Source organism: Chrysochloris asiatica, unplaced genomic scaffold (assembly GCF_000296735.1).
Source record: "Chrysochloris asiatica unplaced genomic scaffold, ChrAsi1.0 scaffold00003, whole genome shotgun sequence".
NCBI classification, from domain to species: Eukaryota; Metazoa; Chordata; class Mammalia; order Afrosoricida; family Chrysochloridae; genus Chrysochloris; species Chrysochloris asiatica.
Window position 1 is genome coordinate 43,516,870 of NW_006408521.1, and position 7,032 is coordinate 43,523,901.

Sequence of the window (7,032 nt, forward strand, 5' to 3'; positions counted from 1 at the left end):
CAGCAAGGGACCAATGAACAGCTACTAAAAGAAAAGAATGTCCACACCTTTATCTCTGTGGTTCTGCCAGGCATCTGTGGCCACTCCGATCCTTCCCCCACTTGGTCTCACCCAAGATGGCGGCTCCTGGAGCAGCTGAGCGTCCCGGACTAGAAAGCAATAGATTTCTTGCTTCTGCCACAAATTCCCTAGCTGTAAGCCTTCCAACCTTCTAAATATTCCTCTATATGTGGTTCAGAGTTCTGGGACCATCCCCTGAGACTGCTTGGTCGGCTATTCTGTGTTGTTGCTGGTGGAGCATTTTACTACACGTCCACCCGATCTGCCATCTTGTTTGTTCCTGTCTGTTCATTTTTGACCAGTGCTTTATGGTCAACCTTTATAGAACTGCTTTTGGTTAGTACTGATACTTAGGTACATCAGATTTACGTTGTGGAAACACTCTGGGGTCATGTTCATCCATCTGGTTTCAGACCCATTTGAAGAGTAATGTCTTAACAGTTTTATTATTACCTTTATATTTCTAAGTGATCACCTGTCTTCTTTTAGTGGCCTGGTGTGTGGGGTCACTTGGTTGAAAAAATAGTTGATCCTGTTGTGAAATGTAAGTATAAAATCTGTTTGTTTCTCTACTATGAACATTTCATTGATAGGACTCAAACTTGTGGGGATTCTTTCAGAGAGTGTGAATTCCGTGCTCATGCTGTTCCACACTTCAGCCATGCGCGTGTCTGGGAAGACGTGGTCTTTGTCTTCGGTTTATTTCTTCTGGTCAGTGGCAGTCGTCCTAGGCATGCCTGGGAGGTGGTAACTGAAGCACACATGTGTTCAGACTTTTGAAGTGAAGCCTGTTGGGTAAAATGTCTATCAAGTAATGATGGGAATTTTGCTTTGTTTTCTAAAACTGTGCACTATTCAGTGATACTTTATGCATAGAAGCTAAACTGGTAAGAAGTATGTCTATACAGTAACAGTTATGTTTGCTGAACCTTATAATTGGGACTCATTTGTTCTTTATTTATGCTTTTCCTGTAATCCTTTGATATTTTCTTAATCATTCTCTAGGAAAACCCTTTGACCATGTACTTGTGGACATGGGATATGGCTTGCAACCCAAGAAGCAAAGTGCTGATCAAAGTGAGTATGGTGGTGGTGGTTATGTGCTGTGGTGTTGGTTGAGACTCATAATGAACCTGACAGGGTTTCTGAGGCTGTACATCTTTACGGGAGCAGAAAACCTCATCTTTTCTCCCACAGAATGATTAGTAGTGAGTATAGAGGCTAATATTTCAGAAAGCAATGACTTCAGTTACTGAAGGAGGAATACTACCTTCCTTACTTAGGGGAAAGTAGCAGTACTATCTCAGTCTCGGACTTAATGGTATTAGTGGCAACTTGGTGAACTTTATTTAAAAAAAATACATTTTTTCCTTTAGTAATTCATTATTTGTAATCTTAACCTTCTCTGGCTATTTTCCGAATAAATGAATCCTTCCTGTGATGGTTATCAGAGATTGTAAAGTACTAAATGTGGTGACACTTCAGGCTGAGATCTTCACAGTTGACATTGCCTTGGTTCAATCTGTTTTTCTTACTTGGGTACTCCAGAATTTAGGAGTAATTAGGGCCATAAAATTCTATTCTAGTCGGACAGTGTTTCTTCTTTCTTACTTGTGTTTGTGGTTTTCCAGTTTGAACTGGCACAAGGAATCCAGTAAGTTTCCTAAGAGCATTTGGTTTTCTCTCTGCTTCGTCTTATATGTTGTTCTTTGTACTCTTCTTTCTCCTTTACCAGTGCTTTAAGTGTCGGCATGATTTACTGTCTCCTGCTCATCCTGCAGAGAGACTGGGGCCATGACTGGATGGTGCATCCTGCCACAGAAATTGCTTCCCATCCCTGGTCTTGTCTTTGTTGATTCTTCTTCCCAGTCTCCTTGGCGTGTGTTTTCTTTCCTGGTTTTCGTTATTATCATTTCTTTAGTCCAGGAATTCTCGGTATTCATGGACAATTGCCACAGCCCTATGATGTGCTCTTCTGTCTCCTGTCTGTATTCTACAGCAGTGCCAAAGTGATAGTTATGAAACACACATGTTGGCGTGACAATAAAGGGCAAAAATGATCTCTTACTTACCTACTGGCAGTGTGGTTTAAACCATACATGTTGTTGGTGTCTAAGGGAGAGTGTTGAATGGAAACCATAGTGAGAAAGATAAATTTGGGGCTTCACTTTGCCCTGCCTTTCTCTCACCTTGCCCCACCCCCAGCTGCACTCAGGCCCCTATGTGGCTGCACGCTAGCTCTACAGTCCTGCTTCCCTTGTTTTTTACATCACACGGGAGCTCCGGAGTTGAGCATCTTATGCACCCAGCAAGATTCTGAACTGCGTGGAGCAGGGACTATGGCTTTATACTGACCTTTATCCCCTCATTGCCTAGTGTAGTGTCTGGCATGCAATGAATGCTCAACCTATAATTAAATAAAGGGTCTGTTAGGGTCAGCTACTTGTTTTACACGTGGACCTCTAGAAGCTGACAGGCACCCTCATAGTATCTTAGTGCTGTACCTTAGTGTATAGCCTGCGTCTTTTACTGTGAACCAACAGGCTGATGGGTCATTTTCTTGATATTACCAATATATATTTTGACTTTCTGAAACACTTGAAAAATACTTTTTGAATTTTAGTTTATCTTTGATGTTTTCTTTTATATTTGATATTATTGAGCTTACCTTGGCTTGTGTTTTGGACCAGTTTAGCTGTTTGAGTGAGATTTTTGACGTAACTTTTGGAATCCCTTATAACCCATTGTGAGAGTAGTTGCTTGGTATGGAATTCCTTCCAATCTTGTGGCCCACCAAAGTTTTCGCATGGTCTTCAAAGGATCAGACTATCTGGTGAGATTAATTTTCTTTAATAGTTCTGTAGTTTTATAGATAACCTGTTTTCTTTTATGTTGTGTTAAAACAATGAAATTGATAATTAGCTTTATCTGAATATTAGCTTACCCTTAGTTCCTTGAAGTAGCATTGTAATTTTTTTTCTGGTCTTTTCCAGGTTTTGATAAATTAGTATCATGGTGTCTTCCTGTAAGTCTTAATCCTAAAAGCATATTCCTTAAGGATTTGGCATATTATAGGCTGGCTGTGGATTTTCTTCATTCCTGGGAGTTTTCTTATGTTCACTCTTCTTTTCAGTATGCTTGAAGCCTCTTTCTTCAGCTTCCTCTCTTAGCCCTTAAGTTTTTTGAGCTGTGTAATGAATTTTTTTAAATAACTTGATTTCTGGTTTAACTTGTATACTTTAATCATAATTGTTTTATTCTGTGTTACTTTTAGTAATAAGTGGCTTTCTATTGAATCTGTCAGTTACCTGTGGAATCAATTCTAATCTGACTTGTTTATACTTGAGACGATATCCATTCCAGGTTATTTTCTTTCATTTTTGTAGACATTCTTAATGATCCTGTGTACAACTTGTAAATTAGATTTGAATGTGTATCTTAAGTCATTTCATCCGGTTTCTCTCTTGGGACTAGTGTAGTGATAAATAAGCCTACCTTTCTTAACAGCTATTCCATATTTGTGGGAGGAAACATCATAGGCATCTTCCAGGAAGAATCTTACCTGGTCATATTCTCTTTTTCAAAATGATTAAAATGTATGTGATTTTTTTTTTTTTTTTGTAACTTTCATGAAACCAAAATGACTTTTTATTTTTCTGTTTTCTGAGAAGATGATTCTGAAGATGCTGGAAAAATGACAGCTGAAGACAGAATTGTTGTAGACAGCAATGACTTAATCCCCAAAGTGTTAACTCTGAACGTTGGGGAGGAGTTTTGTGGTGTGGTGGCCCACATTCAGACTCCAGAAGACTTCTTTTGTCAGCAACTACAAAGTGGCCGTAAGTAAACTTCCTTGATTTGTTCTGCCAGGGTAACATACTTCATGAGACTCAGTAGGTAAAGGTAAAAGGTGATGTATGAATCTTCATGTACTCTGTTTACGATGTAATCTGTACTTACAGATAAGCTTGCTGAACTTCAGACATCCCTGTGTGAGTACTGCAGTCGAGCGTCTCCACGCTTTGATTTTTTCCCATCCATTGGTGATATCTGTTGTGCTCAGTTCTCAGGTAAGGAAATAGAATATTCATGAGGTCACTTGTTCATTCCCAAATGAAACCAAGCCTCCTGCCACCTGGCCGACTCGAACTCAGAGGACAGAGTCAGAATGCTTCAAAGAGTGTTGGAGACCGTCAGTCTTTGTGGAAGCAGACTGCCACATCTTTCCTCTACCAAGTGGGTGGTATGTTCAAACCACCAGCTTTTTGTTTGGGAGCCAAGTGCTTCACCGCTGTGCCACCAGGGTTCCCTTATCCTTTGTTCATTACCCAGCTGAAAACCAAATGTATAGAGGTTTCTCCATTTATTTATTCCTGTGCTCAATTTGTTACTTCTAATGTAGTAAAAACAAATGGAACCGAAATCTCGGTATATACCGAATGGCTGCGTTTGAAACTTAATGTATGTAAAATGGGTCCAACTCAGCTGGGCCAGAGTCCTTGTGTGGCACAGTAGGATAAGCACTGGACTAGTAACCACAAGGTTAGGGGTTCAAACCCATCAGCTGTTCTCAGAAACCTTATACAGGGGGTCACTGTGAGTCTGCACCAACTTGATGGCACTTAGCAGGCTCCCGAGGACAAGGGATAGTGTGAGGCGTGGAAGGCCAAGAGGGCCTGTAGGCGTCAAGGGGGTATTAAAGGGAGGCTTTGTTGTTTTCTGGAGCCTGGTACCAGATGGTTCTTTTTACATCAGTATGCAGATATGGAACCTCTTGGGCTCTTGTTTTCTTAGGAACAGCTAGAGGGTCCAGAAGCCTGCTGCTATTTGGGCGCAACCTCTGGATTTACTCAGGTCTCAGCTTGCTGGAACTGGCTTCTGTTAGGTTTTGCTGCAGGCGGCCTAGTGGCCTCATGGGAGAGGAGATGCAAGTTACAAGTACATAGATTGCTTGGTTGGTTGATGGAGTCTAATTGCTTCAGACCACCAGGTGTTCTAAATTAGCTGTGCTTGAAGCCTTCATGAATGGTTCACTTATTAATCAAGACCTTGTGAGGGTCCCCATGACCAGGTCGTGTTCTCTGTCCCAAAGAGCTATCTAAAGGGAACCAAGATATGTTGCTCAGTAATGACAACATGTGACAAAGAGTAGTATTAATAGTAAGTTATGAATAACAATTACATTTTAGGGGGTCCAAGGCCCAGCAGCAACTCGGCAGGAGAAAGAGGAGGCTTTCTGCTCCTGTAAAGATGGATATCCTTGGAAACCCTATGCCGAGTAGCTAAGAGTTGGAACCAATCAGTGGCACTTAACAGCGGCAACAAGGCTTCTGGTGAAGAAAAACAGCAGCATTGAGTAAACATATGTTGTTCGATAAAGCTTAGTGTTGTATTAAAATCTGCAGATGACCATCTCTGATTTTGAGAGGAAGAGTTTTTGTTTATATTTTCATTGGAAAAACATGCAGATTGAGTTTTTCCTTTTTTCAGAGGATGACCAATGGTACCGTGCCTCTGTTTTGGCTTATGCTTCTGAAGACTCTGTGTTGGTTGGATATGTAGATTATGGGAACTTTGAGATCCTGAGTTTGACGAGACTTTGTCCCATAATTCCAAAGTTGTTGGAACTACCAATGCAAGCTATTAAGTGTGTACTGGCAGGTATGACATTTTTTTATGGTCCCCTTGGTTTCAAATATTTATTCAGAGTAAAAAGAATCCTTAATAAAATATTTAGGAAATGCAGAATGCTAATTTTCTACCTGTAATAAAATCAAATTTAATGTGTGTGTAGTGTTGAAACTTAGTGTTCTTTTTTGCTATATGTTGTTGTTACGTGCTGTCAAGTCAATTCAGACCCATAGCGACCCTCTATATGGTTTCCAAGGAGCGGCTGGTGAGCTTGAACCTCCAACTTTGTGCTTCAAACCGACTTTGCAGTCCAGCACATTAACCCACAGTGCCACCAGGTAGAGACTGTAAATATTATAGAAGCCTGCTAACTGATAACTTAATTGTGCTCATGAGGAACCTATTTATAGATCTGAGAGGCAGTCATTCAGATAGAATAAGGGATTGCTGAATGGTTTAAAATCAGAAGTGGTGTGCACCAGAGTTGTATCCTTTTTATCATACTTAATCAGTCTGTATGCTGAACAAATATTCTAAGAAGCTAGATAAGATGAAGAGGAACATAGCATCAGGATTGGAGGAAGACTCAGGAACAACCTGTGATAATGCAGATGATGCAACCTTACTTGCTAGAAGTGAAGAGGATTTGAAGTATTTACTGATGAAGATCAAAGACTACAACCTTCAGCAAAGACGTCAGTTTGAGGACCAAGGTGTGTGTGACCCAAGCCATGGTATTTTTAGTTGCCTCTCATGCATGTGAAAGTTGGACAATGAATAAGTAAGACCATAGAAGAATTGATGCTTATGATTATTGGAGGAGAATATTGAAAGTACCATGGACTTCCAGAAGAGCAAACAAACCTATGTTGTGAACAGCATAGCCAGAATGCTCCTTAGAAGCCTAGATGACAAGACTTCATCTTTCACACCTGGGACATATTATCAGAAGGCACCAGTCCCTAGAGAAGGACGCCATACCTCGTAAAGTTGAAGGTCAGCGAAAAAGAGGAAGGACCCCCAATGAGATGGACTGACAGAGTGGCAGCAGCAGTGGTGTGCACAGGCTAGTGTAGGAACGGGCCGGGTTTGGTTCTGGTATGCACAGGCTGGTGTAGGAATGGGCCAGGTTTGGTGCTGGTGTAGGAACGGGCCGGGTTTGGTTCTGGTGTGCACAGGCTGGTGTAGATACGGGCCGGGTTTGGTTCTGGTGTACACAGGCTGGTGTAGGAACGGGCCGGGTTTGGTTCTGGTACGCACAGGCTGGTATAGGAACGGGCCGGGTTTGGTTCTGGTGTGCACAGGCTGGTGTAGGAACGGGCCGGGTTTGGTTCTGGTGTG

The 7,032-nt window shown here is 41.4% G+C and overlaps 1 protein-coding gene across 1 annotated transcript in view; it reads left to right on the plus strand.

Annotated features, from left to right (window-relative positions):
* The window catches only part of TDRD1 (tudor domain containing 1), a 53,964-nt gene that overhangs the window by 24,888 nt on the left and 22,044 nt on the right, over positions 1-7,032 (plus strand). The window lies entirely within an intron of this gene.